At 37.8% G+C, this 15001-nt stretch overlaps 1 non-coding gene across 1 annotated transcript; it reads left to right on the top strand.

Moving 5' to 3' along the window:
- Positions 1 to 7498: 7498 nt before the first annotated feature.
- On the top strand, positions 7499 to 7581 carry trnal-uaa (transfer RNA leucine (anticodon UAA)). Its single transcript has one exon. It is a non-coding gene; the product is annotated as a tRNA-Leu (tRNA).
- The last annotated feature ends 7420 nt before the right edge of the window (positions 7582 to 15001 follow it).

The raw sequence follows: 15001 nt of genomic DNA, 5'->3' as shown, positions 1-15001 counted from the left end.
GTTGGTTGTGTAAGGTTGAAGAGGTTGAATGCAAAGTGGAAGAAAGCCCAGATGAGATTTGACGAATGAGAGTGGAGGCCTCCCACATGGTTGAAAAATGCAAATTTTGACTGACATCCAGCTTCTGAATAGGGCTGCCACAAACAATTATTTAGATAATAGATTAATCACTGGTTATTTAAGTGATACGTCTACTTATCGGTTTATATGTATATAAATCACTTTATATATTGTTACATTTCTTTGGACTTTATAGTTAATCTGGAAATCTGGAATTAAAATGTACATGCTGGGAAAAGATGGACTATGAATATTATTAGGGTTGTTCCTATCATGTTTTTTTGCTCCCGATCCGATCGTTTTAGTTTGAGTATCTGCCAATCCCGATATTTCCCGATCCGATTGCTTTTTTTTTTGCTCCCGCTTCAATTCCAAACATTCACCGATAATTTTTCCCGATCATATACATTTTGGCAATGCATTAAGAAAAAAATGAATAAAACTCGGACGAATATATACATTCAACATGCAGTACATAAGTACTGTATTTGTTTATTATGACAACAAATCCTCAAGATGGCATTTACATTATTAACATTCTTTCTGTGAGAGGGATCAACGGATAGAAAGACTTGTAATTCTTAAAGGATAAATGTGACTTTGTATATTGTGACTAAATATTGCCATCTAGTGAATTTGTTGAGCTTTCAGTAAAGGATACTGTAGCCATTTAACTTCTGCCCAAATGCATGATGGGAAGTGCAACCATGACTGTGCGTCGTGTTACCAATTGATATATCTGGTCTGCCTCGGGAAATAATATAGGGTGTTAAGAAAAAGATCAACTTCTACCTTTCTTCCCTACATGGTTTCCCACGATTATTCTATTCGTTGGGAGAGGGATTGTAAGGCTTTAGCCATTTAAAAAAAGGCTCCAAAGGCCGCCAAAATTCACTCTACTCATTTAACGCTGCCTTTTAGCTCTATATACTGTATGGGTAAAACGGCGCCATTATAGATTGAACGCGACAATGCGTGAGTGGGTCGTGTAGCGCATGCGTTAATTGCGTTAAATATTGTAACGTGATAAATGTAAAAAACATTAATTCTCGCCGTTAACGCGATAAATTTGATAACCCTACCTTAAGCTTAAACTCAAGACTCTGGAAGAGTGTAACACATTATGTCTGTAACGTTAAATACAATTAGAAAACGATTTAATTAAAAAATATATATATATATTAAAAAAAAGGCATGTCCGATATTTTTTTTGCCGATTCCGATACTTTGAAAATGACGTGATCAGACTCGATCGATCGACATCTGATCGATCGGGACATCTCTAAATATTATGTAACTACAATAGGAAACTGTCATTTATTTTACAAAGCAAACGCAGACGTTTGCAAATAGCTCAATTTGATTCATTACTAGGGATGGGAATTGATACGGTTTTTACGATTCCGATTCCCTTATCGATGTTGCTTAACAATTCAATTCTCTATCGATTCTCTTATCGATTCTAATTTGGGGAAAAAGAAGAACAAACGTTCCGATTGGCATCGACTTTTTTTCATCAGAAGTCACAACTTTACAAACTCACGACAAGGTCAAAAGAGGCCCAAAGTCTCAATGTTAACTGTGGAAATAAGTGGCAAAAACACATGAATGTATAACATTTTACTGAAACATTTTTCTAATAGAAATACAAAAAAGAAAAGGTACATATTGGCAGATAGGTCGTTGTTCTGCCTTTGGCAATATGTGTTAAAGTGTATTATTTACCATTATTTTGAAATGCATGCTTTTTAGTTTTTAGTGTGCTTTCACGCTCAAGTGGGGGCGCCCTTGCGCTTCCTCACGCGAAGAAGAACGCGCTCACGTGAAGAAGAGCGCACTTACACGCGAAGAAGTAGTGCAGCTATAAAGCATCCAAGTGAGTGAGCGAGTTAGTGAGAGAGGGAAACACTGCTACGAGCCTACGTTCTTTGTTAATGTTTGTAAAATATCTACAGAGGCAATGCCTGTATGTATCATCTTTTGTGTTGTTGTTGTGTGTTTCCACTCACGATCAGACACTTAAATCCAGTTGTGTAGTGGTTTGAACGATGTGCTAATGCTAGCGAACGCATGCTAACTAGGGGTGTAACGGTACACAAAAATCTCGGTTTGGTATGTACCTCGGTTTTGAGGTTACGGTTCAGTTCATTTTCGGTACAGTAAGAAAACAAAATGCAAAATATAAATGTGCTAGTTGTTTATTACACACCTTTGTGCTTTCAATAATAGGAACATTAGCCTATACAAAGCTAGAATTCTGATCAAAAAGTAGCGGGTATTTAAAGATAATCCAACAACAGTTTGCCTTTCAGACCCCGCGTATTGGTCAGCTTTCTTTCTAAAAGAAAGGAAAAAAGAAGTCCTTTGCCTCTTTAGCACAGGACTTCTTTTTTCCTTGTTAAAATCTTTGTCATTGGGATTGCTTTTCTCTTTAAAAAGCAATCCCAATGACAAAGATTTTAACATGCATTTTACAAATAAAATGCCTCAATGAATCGTTTTTTTTCTTATGAACGGTTTTCAAAAGCTTTATTGGTGGATTTTCTCAAGTTAAAGCACCACACAGAAATTAATTAATTTAAATGTGTAAGCAGGATCTGTGTATTATCATTTTTTAATTACAGGTGTTTTAGCTCATTTCAATTTATTTTATTTAAATGGGCTATTATTTATTAAGCGTTTATATTTTACAAATGTGATGTAGTATTCTTTTATATTGTATATTTTATGTTGTATATCTTTAGTTCCTACGTGAATATTTGTACCTACTTGTTTTGTTGTGGTAGGAGGGTTTTGTATTGACCACGGGGCTGTGTTGGTTATTATTATAGAAGAGAAGACAGCAGTAAACCAACAAAGACAAGTCAACTGTGCCCCAATTTACCACTCAAGAGATCTGATGGACTCAAAAAGTGGGTTACAATTGCATATTAGTTTGAAAATCGACCAGATCCACCGTATTTTTACACGAGTGACTTCCGGTCTGCCCGATCCTAGCTACCGGTAGTAGTATTGATGCAGGAGGGTCTCGTCTCGCGTGAAATAATAAACTCTGGCGTTCTTTTCGCGTGCGTCCTGTTGAGCCGCTTCTGGGACGCATCTAACACGCGGGCGCACTGCGACTGGTGTGCATCGGCTGATTGACTTTAAAGGGCAACTGAAGAGCTTTTCGGATTTCGTTCTTGAGTGTTGATTCGTGTCCCATAACCTAATATCCAGTTTTAGCTATGTGGAGAGCATGGAAAATACATACAACCATGTAATCGCATTCTCTGAAATAGAAAAATAACGATGCTGGATTTAGGCTTACCACTCACTCTCCAGGTCGTGAAGTGTCGAGCTGTCAATTGGCGTCATGACGACATCTGCTGTGTCAAGTAAATCGTCGTCATCTGACGCCTCAGGTTCAAATATGTAGGGATTTATTGTAGATCATCTTTCCTGGGAGCCTTTGCCAACGGTAGCGTCACGAAAGAGCGATCCTGAACGATTACCTTTGGCAGAAATATCACTGATAGTTGTTGCTGCTATGCTTGCTGTGGATACTAGTCTTCTGTTTCATCGGGGAATTTACGTCACACTTCCGGGTTTGGGAAGGGATATTTAAAGGAGTGCAAAAATATTTAAAAAAACGCAAATTATCCTTGCAATTACGTGTTGATAATGTCATGGTTGTTTTGATGAACTCGTCCAAAGTTTGTATTTGTAAAATTACACCCAAATCCGGAAAGCTCTTCAGTTGCCCTTTAACGGCCGCGTTTCACTGCGTTTCTCGCGGCGGCCACGGTGTCGCGCCGTTGACGTTTTTCTGGGTTATACTGTCTACACAAAGAAACTGTAACCCGATCGACACACAGCCTCGAAAAGTAAGGGTTACATTACGTCAGAAACTCGTTCAGTACGCCTCTGTTCCGAACTGAGCACCACGTACCGAAACGGTTCAATACAAATATATGTACCGTTACACCCTTAATGCTAACCGTTTGTGTTATTAGTGTATTTGCAGCTAATCATCACTGATTTCCGATGATGTGAACCTGTTTGTTATAGGGGACGTTATTTGTTTCATTTCCTTTTTTTAGTTTCACTCTTCAAGTGATGGTGTCATAACGATGGCTGAATAAAGTCAGCATATTATACCAATGTCTTCTGAGTCTTAACGTCTCAGTGAGGACAGTACAGTCTTATTCCCTCCCAATGCAGTTATCTTCGCCTGGCACTGACTGCAAGTTGCTTTGTTGTAATTTTTCCTCGTGAAGTGAAGACACACTTTTGAGCGTTTGAACCTAAGTGCTGTCATTGTTATGTTTATGGCTGCAATGCTCGTGCTAAACCATCGTAACCTTTCATTTTTACCCTCTTTCCTGGTGAAGTGCAGCCAAACTTTGGAGCGAGTGGTTCTTGGCGCCATACTAGTTTGATGCGTCTGGACAACAAGACACGTCATGTAATGACGCAATAGGCGTCTTTAGGAATCGTTAAAGGGATCATTAATGCTTTTTCATTGTGATGCCGAGGCCTCAAAACTAGGGCTGTTAAACGATTAAAATTTTTAATCGAGTTAATTACAGCTTAAAAATTAATTAATTGTAATTAATCGCAATTAATCGCAATTCAAACCGTCTATAAAATATGCCATATTTTTCTGTAAATTATATATATATATTCTGTAAAATAAATTGTTGGAATGGAAAGATAAGACACAAGATGGATATATACATTCAACATACGGTACATAAGGACTGTAGTGGGCATTTCACTCTACTGTCATTTAAATCTGTCTATGCTGTCCTCACTCCGAAGCGTCTACTTTTTCCAAAGCTAGACAGCTAGTGAACGACGCCTTAATAATTCTTCTTCCTTTTTCATCTGATTTATTAATAAAATGGCCTCAAACCATTGTCCTCTTTGGACCGTCGTAAAACTACAAAATAAAAGTACACAAGCATTGCATTAGCAACAAAGTTAGCTTAGCACGCTATACAGGTTCACTAAACATAAACAAAAAGCGTCTCATACAAAAAATATAACATTTCGCTTACTAACATAATATGTACATTCTTTACAACAACCATACTTACGGACAAATCTTGTCCAAGGATCATATAAGCACAACATTATCAGCCCGAGACGTCGTGCAGCCATAATGAACTGGTAAGAAAACAATAAACCATGTCGCAAAGCGACCACAAGAGTTCGCTGTTGGACAGCATAAAAAGCCTTGCTGTAAAACTTACCAAAAGGCAGAATACTTTCTGAGCGGGACATGTGCGTTAATTGCGTCAAATATTTTAACGTGATTAATTTAAAAAATTAATTACCGCGCGTTAACGCGATAATTTTGACAGCCCTACTCAAAACACTAAGAACCGGTTCAGAATTGGAATCGGATTTCGATTCCCATCCCTATTCATTACAAATATAATAATCTGCTTTCATTTAGCAATAGAAATAAGATGTTTACTGTATTTTTCATCTTCTAAGTATCTTATCCCTAAACAAAATACAGGTAGATCCTGCATTACGATGTACTCAATTTACGTGATTTTGACTTTAGGAACCCCGAGTCTCGTTTTTTTTTTTTTTTTTTTTTTTCTAATGTTGAGTTTTGTTTTATTATGCATGCAATTTATTTTTTTGGGCACAAGAAGTGTAGAGCAGGTAGTACTTCTGCACCCGAGCGCAAGTGTTGATGTCATGAGCAGCTGAATAAAGTCAGCAAACCACACGGACCTTGTCATTTCAGAGCTCAGCTCACTGTCGAGCTAGGGCTTAGCTCCAACGTCTTAGTGAGGACAGTACAATGACGCACAATACATGTTTTGGATAGTTATTTTGTGATTGGGCGGGTATGTAGGAGTACTTAAAGGGTTAATTCCGATTTACAAGTAAATTCGGATTACGTCGCCATCCATCCAATTTGACATCCATTCAAAAGTGAGATATTTTGTCTGGATGACACAAAATGACATTTGTCATAAGCATTCATTAATGCTCATGGCAGTGTAATGTCATAATTATGACAGTTTTATGGTGCCACTGTCAAATAAAGTGTTACCAAATACAATAGCTCGCAATTAATGAAACAACTGGAACAGAAATAATTAGCACAAAACATGAATTTTGATTGTTATTTACATCTGTAGCACTGAAATGCATGCTAGGAGGCATTCTGGATGACAACAGTGTTGACAGCAGGTGGCATTAGAGGTTGACTGTCTCCCCCAAGGGAGCAGTGATGGCCAAATGAAGCTTCTTGAAGCAGCATAGCTTTGCAGCCAATTGATAAAAAGCTTAATTTGGTCTTAGACAGTATTATGCTGCCGCTGTCTAATAATTACCGGTTAATATCTTTTGGTATAAATATCCCATAATACAGTGAGGATAACTGCAGCTTATAGTCCAGTGCGGCTTATCTATGAACAAATCATAGATCATTCTCGTGTCAAATTTGGTGGGTGGCGGCTTATAGTCAGGTGTGCCTTATAGTCCGAAAATTACAGTAGATGTTAGATTGCTAGGCTTGGAATTCGTAAAAAAATGGCTTTATCATGAAATTCCGAAAGATTTGGGGAATGCACCTGTGAAACTCGTGGGGTTCGGTACTCTTAGGAAGGTTACGAACAAATGCTCTAAAGTCTATTTGTATTTATTCATTATTTCTTTGAAAACAATCAATGTCCAATTAATTCAAACTAGGCTGTGAATCTTAATCTTTTAGTGCCATCCATTGACAGCGCGAGATGTCCAGTCCCTCTCCCAGTCAAAATGGATTGAACGTGTAGCGTCATCAATGGCAGCCAATGACTTAAGTGCCCTATAAAGGGTTCGTTTGCTCATTGATAAGTGGTAGATTTATGGGAGCCTCACTCTTAAATATTACACCTCAAACTAGTTGTTACTGACTTGCAAATTGGTTTATTAAAAGTAAAAAAATCCATTAGATATCCTTTGGGTAACATTTTAAAAAGGAATACCACACTTCAGCGTGGTGGACCACTGTAGGGAGTTTTCGGCTTTTCTTGAGCAAAACAGCATGACATAACCCAAGCCTGCAATGCAGAGTGCTTTGAAAGAAACCAGACTTAATGCAACAATAAGAAGAGGATTGGACTATTATCATGATCTTATTTTCCAGGACGACATTTTCCATATTGTATATCAATAAAGTGACAATGGGAGCGCGGTGTGCATGCTTTCGAACTGCATGTTTGGAACTCCCTTAGCAATTCGAATGATTTTTAAAAGATTGGATGTCTTTATGATGTAATGGACAGCCTAGATCATTTTGGCGAGTCCACGCCACAAAAAAAAGTATTACTCTTAGTTGGTGTTTGAAAGATGGACCGAAATCACATGCAAACCTAAAAACAGATTTCACATTTATAAGAATCTGTTCACTGTGCTCAAACATATCAAAGAAGATGTAAGTCTTCTGACCAGGATGGCCGAGTGGTTAAGGCGTTGGACTTAAGATCCAATGGACACTAGTCCTCGTGGGTTCGAACCCCACTCCTGGTAGTGGCTACTGTTGAGTGTGGAGTTTTTGGATCAAAAGTTGGAGATGGAATGCTTGAATGCGGATCTTCAGCTCCTCAACACTGAACAACAAATGTGATCATACAAATGTTGATGCGCAGGCAACACAGAAGATGGCTTCAGAGGTGGTCTGTCCGACTGTTGATGCCGCACAGAGACTCTAAGCCTTGGGAGCCTGCAGGCTGTGGCGGCTCACTTCAAACTGGCATCAAGCACTGGGTACAGCGTTTTGTTCGAGGTCTGCAAAGCATTGTGGACAGCTCGATTTTTTTATGCCATGTCCTACAAACAGCCAGTTGGAAGCCATAGCAGATTTCTGGTGGCTATGGAACTTCCCAAACTTATCATAAAAGCACCGAGGCACTCTCAATCAGTAATGATGTCTGTTTGAAGTCTGTTGTTGAAAATTAAACACCAAAACAACTCTTTTGACACTAAGCCTGTGCTTTATTCTTCATATCCTTGAAGTGTGAAATGTAAATAAGTGACAGATTCACAGCAAAGATATTTACACAATAAATGATGAAGCCCAAAGCAAAAATTTGCTACCCATCTGCTGCTTAAGCTCGTCTCGTGAGACGAATTTGATCAACTCAAATTTATCTCATTCTCTGCGTATTTGTTTCTGAGTTTGTGCTCCTAAGGGTATCCTCATCATCTCATCAGATCATATCAAGTGCCATTGCCTATATATAGTTGTGCCTGTTACCAAATTGGATTAAAAGTGCCAAAGACCAAATCCACTCTGCGCCTCTTGTTTTCTAACCGACACCCTGAGGCGAATGAACCACAAAACATATTTAACCCAGAACCTCATACAGTCCATTAGTCCTAATTACAATTGATAAGAGAATCGATAAAGAATCGAATCGATAAGAAATATCGATAAAGAAATCGGAATCGTAAACATATCAATTCCCATCCCTACTTGTACTTGACCGACATTAATAAATCGACCTATGCTTGTATGAAAAAAATAATTATGGACCTTCAAGATTTGTATTTGATGACCCCGATATAGAGAGACACACTATTTCCCGTGCATACACCCAGGGTTACTGACAGATTACACAAGCGGCACAGCACAGCCTCCCCTGAACCCCTGAATGTACGTCACTGCATACACCTGAACTCAGCAAATGACAAACTGTTGATGAGTATGCTGATACTGGGGTATCGTCTTCTTAATTGCTTCCAACTGCGCTCAGAAAGAAGTTTGGACTTCAAAGCTTGTCAAGATATTTCTCCAACAACTTGTCAACTCCTTTAATAGGAACATAAAGCCAATGCCGACATTCAATATGGTTTCAATATTTTTGTTTTTCCAACTCTTTTGCCTCCCAGGCAAATGCAAATACACGGTGCTGAGTTTTTGATTAGTGAATTGTGGAGTTCGTCTTGGCAATAAATTAGCTGTACGGGCTGACAAAGAAAGAAAACGAGCGTTCATCACGCAGAATGACGTGTTACCTGACAGCGGAACCGAGCATCCATCACTATGCAGCTATACTTTGTGAAACATATTGCCATGCAGATGTCAATGAACCTTTATTCCTAGGGCTAAAGCGATACCAGTAATAGGGAGGCATACTCAGCTGCGGATAAAAACAACACGACTGCCAAAATGCCGTAATCATTTCTAAGCATTTAGAAGGGTTTTGCAACAACATGTGCTCACTCTAACCCTTCTCATGACAAGATGAATAATGCCCTTATTTTACTGCCTCCTATCACTACATTCCACTATGTGTGCTTTCCACGAAATTGCTTTGTACTATGTAGGATCTATCAACCTGGGTTGTTTTTGTTTTTAGTATTTCTAATTTTTCTTTTTTAATCAATTGATTTCTTCAACTTTGTCAATTTTATTGACATTTGATTTCTATTTTGAGTTTCGATTAGGGCTGTCAAACGATTAAAATGTTTAATTGAGTTAATTACAGCTTAAAAATTAATTAATCGTAATTAATCGCAATTCAAACCATCTATAAAATATGCCATATTTTTCTGTAAATTATTGTTGGAATGGAATGATAAGACACAAGACGGATATATACATTCAACATACGGTACATAAGTACTGTATTTGTTTATGATGAAAATAAATCAACAAGATGGCATTAACATTATTAACATTCTCTTAAAGTGATCCATGGATAGAAAGACTTCTAGTTCTATAAAGATAAATGTTAGTGCAAGTTACAGAAATTTTATATTAAAACCCCTCTTGTTTTTGTTTTATTAAAATTTGTAAAATTTTCAATCAAAAAATAAACTAGTAGCTCGCCATTGTTGATGTCAATAATTACACCATGCTCACTCATGGTACTTACTCATAAAATCAGTTGGACCCAAGCGCCAGCAGAGGGCGCCAAACACCAAAAAACAAGTAACAAGCTGACTATACACTGTACTGTCATTTTAATCTGTTTGAGTGGGGCATGTGCGTTAATTGCGCCAAATATTTTAACGTGATTAATTAAAAAATTTAATTACCGCCCATTAACGCGATAATTTTGACAGCCCTAGTTTCGATATTCAATTTTTTCCATCAAATGGTTTTGCTTTTGTTGATCAACGAAATTCTATTTATCAGCTACTTTTCCTATCACCTACTTTTCCTATCTTATAATCATATTATAAGATAGGAAAAGTAGTTGATTGATAGATCCTACAAATAATCAAAAATAACTGATTAAAAGGTAGGAAGAGATCTTAATGGGAAAATTTGACTTATTAAATGAGGGAACAAATTTCTTTTTTTGAAATTTGTCATTTTCAATTCTTTGTTAACTGTATGTCCATTGTATATGTTGTATGTGTTGTTTTGTATATTAAAAAAATAGGCCGGCAGTTCAAAACCATAACTTGTCCAAGTCATTTATTTGATTGCATATGCATTTAATGCATATACTGCTTCAGTAGCCAAAGCTAGTACTAGCCCATAGCATAATTAATTTGACTGTAATCACATCATAGGTGTTACAACTAGTTCGTTTTTGTTTTGTTTTTTAAACAGCTGCCCGTGTTTTTTACTATGAATTTACCTGTTTTTGTTTTTAATCTGTGTACTGAATATTTCAGGCAAGGAACAGGATTCAACCACAAAATTCTGTTAATCTAAACGTGAAAATTCATTGCCCGAGTTGAACTGTGGCGTCAGGCTGGTCCTGTAGCAGCTTGGTGTGAATCTTTTACATCCGTTTCTTTGCTGTATACACTATGTGACAGCACGCATATGAGGAAAATGCTAAAAATCAAAGTGTGAGCTGTGGGCTTTACCTCAGATGTGAAAGGGTTTCTAATTTCCATCAACACTAAAGCAACGTACAATTCTTGAGATTTGTACTGTCCATCATTTATGATATTTTGTTGCATTATGCTGCGGAGTACTTTCATTTTTCAAAATGCTTTTAGTCTTGGCTCTGTTGGCAAGGATTATTAGCTTGTTTATTATCACACAACTCACTGTATTCCTTCAGTGTCAGCAAGCCAAGGGCCCAACTTGCCCCCCCCCAAAAAAAAAAAATGACAGCGTTTGTTCCTCATGGTGTGCAGCTGGGAGTCCCTTCACAAATTATTCACAGAAATGTAAATCTCTTAGAACGTTCTTGGAAATCTTTTCCCAGTGTGGAGTTTTATTTCTCTGTCTGTGTGCAACAGACCTCATCCTGTTACCTAGTCTTCAGTCAAAACAAACAAAAAAGGAATTTGAAGAAAAAAATGATTTAAGGGGTATGGGTGTTTCCATATAATTACAAATTTTAAAAGTTAGTTAAAGTAAAACCTACTTTTGTAAAAAGTCATTCATTTACAACTGTGTCCGGAGAACTGCTATCATAGCAAATTATAACAAACGCATAACTCAAAACGCACGCTTTTTGTATGTTTTGAAATATTTTTTGTATTTGGTATGTTTTTTATGATTAAATGAGCTTATTTAATTTGATATCTAGCAGAGGTTGCGTTAGACATTTTCGTTGTCTGTCATTTTGACTGACAGGGTCATAAAAATCCGGTCATAATCTATTTTTACCCGTCACTTAAATTTTTTAAATGATAATGATGACATATTCAATAGTATTTAGTTTTAATTCATTTTTAATTAATATTGTAACGCTTGCTTGGCGGCGAAAAATTAGACACGGAAGTCGTGGTATTTTTCTCCCTCTCTTTACTCTGCTTACCGCCAACAACACCAACAAAACAACAACTCCACCCCCAAAGAAAATGAGGCAACTATATAGACCCCAATCACCAATGTCACACAATGATCTTAATTGTGGTTGTCAGCCCAAAATCTTCTAAATATATATTAAATGCATCTTACCAGATATAAAATGACTACTACATAGTCTGTGGTGATCGTTTGGTGCCCAGATTTCTTGTCGAATTACAGCAGTCCATCTCGCTCTCCACTTCGGATCTCTCAGAATACGGTAGAACTTCAAGTCTCTCCGTCTATCTTCTCTGTTACTACAACCAACCGCCACACACGCCTTCACCATTTTGATTATTAATGTTAACGAGCAGAAAAACACGCCGTAATAGGAGGCATGTACGTAGCGGTAATGTGTAAACATGAAGAGCTGACGGATAATATGGCGGCTCCAGTCAGGGGGGCGGAGTTTTGACGTCATGTGATTGGGGTTTATACACAGGCGGCAATTTGGTCCACCAATTGGATGACGCGCTGGCACACCGGGTGCACCAATAAGAACCTCTCGTTGATGTGTCAATCACGGTGCCGCCGCCAGACCCCGGTGACGCTACAATATTCTGACAGAATAGCCAACGACGTCATGCATTAAGAGAGACAATAGCTAAGTAATATGCTCACTCGCCACCCTGTGGTCTGGGGTGTGAATTGCAACCTGTCAAAATGACGGACGGACTTCAGTTTTTTCCGTCACCGTTTTAAAAAACCGGTCAACGACGGAAAATATTCGGTTAACGCGACCCCTGATGTCTACTGTATATTTCGTTGCTGTTGGTTAAGCTAACATTTAATCGGTGTATAAGCAAATTGTTCGCTGACAACGGTTTGGTGTTTGGAACACAACCTCCGATTATAAATGTTAATTTTACAAACTCAATGATTAGTTAAACACACCTTATAATTAATTCATCATGATTAACATGTTCATAGAATGGTAAAATATTACCCTATTGTACAGTTTGCATCAGTGTTGTTTTAGTCAACAATGAATGACGATAACGAAAATATTTCCTTGACGAATAATTTTTTTCAAGGTGATGTCGTCTTGCTTGTTTGGAAACACAGAAAGATTTGTTTTCTTATCTTGGAACGAGAGTATATGCAATGTTGGGTATCCTTTAAAACTCTTTGCTGAGTGAACACCCTCTAAATGTAACTCGTCGCATTAGCATAGCATTCGCTTCAGCATTAGCATCAACTTTAGCGTGGCGAACATCCTCTTAAACGCTCAAACAACTTTTTTATTTACATACAGTTCGTGTTTTCTAAGTAGGTTTAATTGCATTTCCTGCCGAGGGTGTATTACCATCACGAAGTTGGCGTTGTCCTTGTAGAAGTTGTGCTCGCCTGTGTCCATTCAAAATTGTTGAAAACTTTGTTTTTTTGGGACTAAAACTTGAATTTTACAGATGAAAACATTCTGAGTATCTGTCAAACTAGATGGAATTTGTATGAGATTTCGTGGACTAAAACTAGACAAAGACGAAGACATTTTGAAATGACTAAAATATGACTAAGACTGATAAGAATTTTTGTCCATCAGTCTAAGTCTAAGACAAAAATTAATAGGGCTACCAAAAATAACCCTGGTTTGCATAGTTTTTTTTGTTGTTGTTGTTGTTTTTATATATATGAAAATTAATTTCATTGAAAACCTTTGATTGGATTAATCATAGCAAACTTTTTCTTGTTGACACAAAGGTGGGTAAATATATTATCCGTATTCTAGCCTTCTGGTATGCAAATCAACTTGTTCACATTAAATGGGGGGGGCTCAGTCTCTGCTTGCTTCCAAGTAAGTAATGGTGTGAGACAGGGAGGAATTCTCTCACCATATTTGTTCAATATTTTCATGGAAGACTTGTCCAGCCGTCTCAATAAGTGTAATACTGGTTGTGTTGTAGGAGGCACTGTCATCAACCATCTTATGTACGCCTATGATGTGGTGGTGCTCACCCCATGCAGTGCTGGCTTGCAGGAGCTACTCTCAATATGTTCCCAATTTGGTGATCGTTTTGACATTAAATATAATGCAGGGTAAAGTAGCATTATGATTGTACAGTGGTATGAAAAAGTATCTCAACCTTTTGGAATTTCTCACATTTCTGCTAAAAATCACTTTCAAATGGTAAAATGGTAAATGGTGTTATGTGATATTATCTCTGTCAAAACACACAGATGGAAAAATTACTTTCACTAAAACCACTCAAACATTTATAGATTTTATTTTATTCATATTTTAATGAAAATAGTATGCAAACAATGACAGAAGGGGGAAAATAAGTAAGTGAACCATCAAATTTAGTGAACCATCAAATTTAATTTTTTTTTTTTTTTTGGCCCCCCCTTTGGCAGCAATAACTTCAACCAGACGCTTCCTGTAGCTACAGATCAGTCTGGCACATCGGTCAGGACTAATCTTGGCCCATTCTTCTCCCCGCAAAACTGCTATAGTTCAGTCAGATTCCTGGGATGTCTGACATGAATCGCTGTGGTCATCCCAAGCCATCTCACTGGGCTTCAAGTCTGGACTTTGACTTGGGCACTCCAGAACGTGTATTCTGGTCTTCTGAAACCATTCTGAAGTTGATTTACTTCTGTGTTTTGGATCATTGTCTTGTTGCAGCATCCATCCTCTTTTTAGCTTAATCTGTCTGACAGATGGCCTCAGGTTATCCTGCAAAACATCCAGATAAACCTTTGAATTCATTCTTCCATTAATGATTGCAAGTTGTCCAGGCCCTGAGAGAGCAAAACAGCCCTAAATCATAATGCTCCCCCCACCATGCTTCCCACCGTGGGCATGAGGTGTTGATGTTGGTGAGCTGTTCCATTTTCCTCCACACATTATGTTGTGTGTTACTCTTAAACAATTCAACTTTGGTTTCATCAGTCCACATAATATTTTGCCAAAACCTTTGTGGAGTGTCCAAGTGCCTTTTTGCAAACATTAAACGAGCAACAATGTTTTCTTAGACAGCAGTGGCTTCCTCCTGGAGTCCTCCCATGAACACCATTCTTGGCCATAGTTTTACATATAGTTGATGTGTGCACATAGATATTGGACTGTGCTAGTGATTTTTGTAAGTCTTTAGCAGACACTCTAGGGTTCTTTTTTACTCTTTGAGTAGTCTGCGTTGAACTCTTGGCGTCATCTTTTGTGAATGGCCACTCCTTGGGAGA

Source organism: Corythoichthys intestinalis, chromosome 5 (genome assembly GCF_030265065.1).
Source record: "Corythoichthys intestinalis isolate RoL2023-P3 chromosome 5, ASM3026506v1, whole genome shotgun sequence".
Classification (NCBI taxonomy): domain Eukaryota; kingdom Metazoa; phylum Chordata; class Actinopteri; order Syngnathiformes; family Syngnathidae; genus Corythoichthys; species Corythoichthys intestinalis.
Note: the sequence above shows the minus strand (reverse complement) of the source record. Positions and strands in the feature narration are given on the sequence as shown.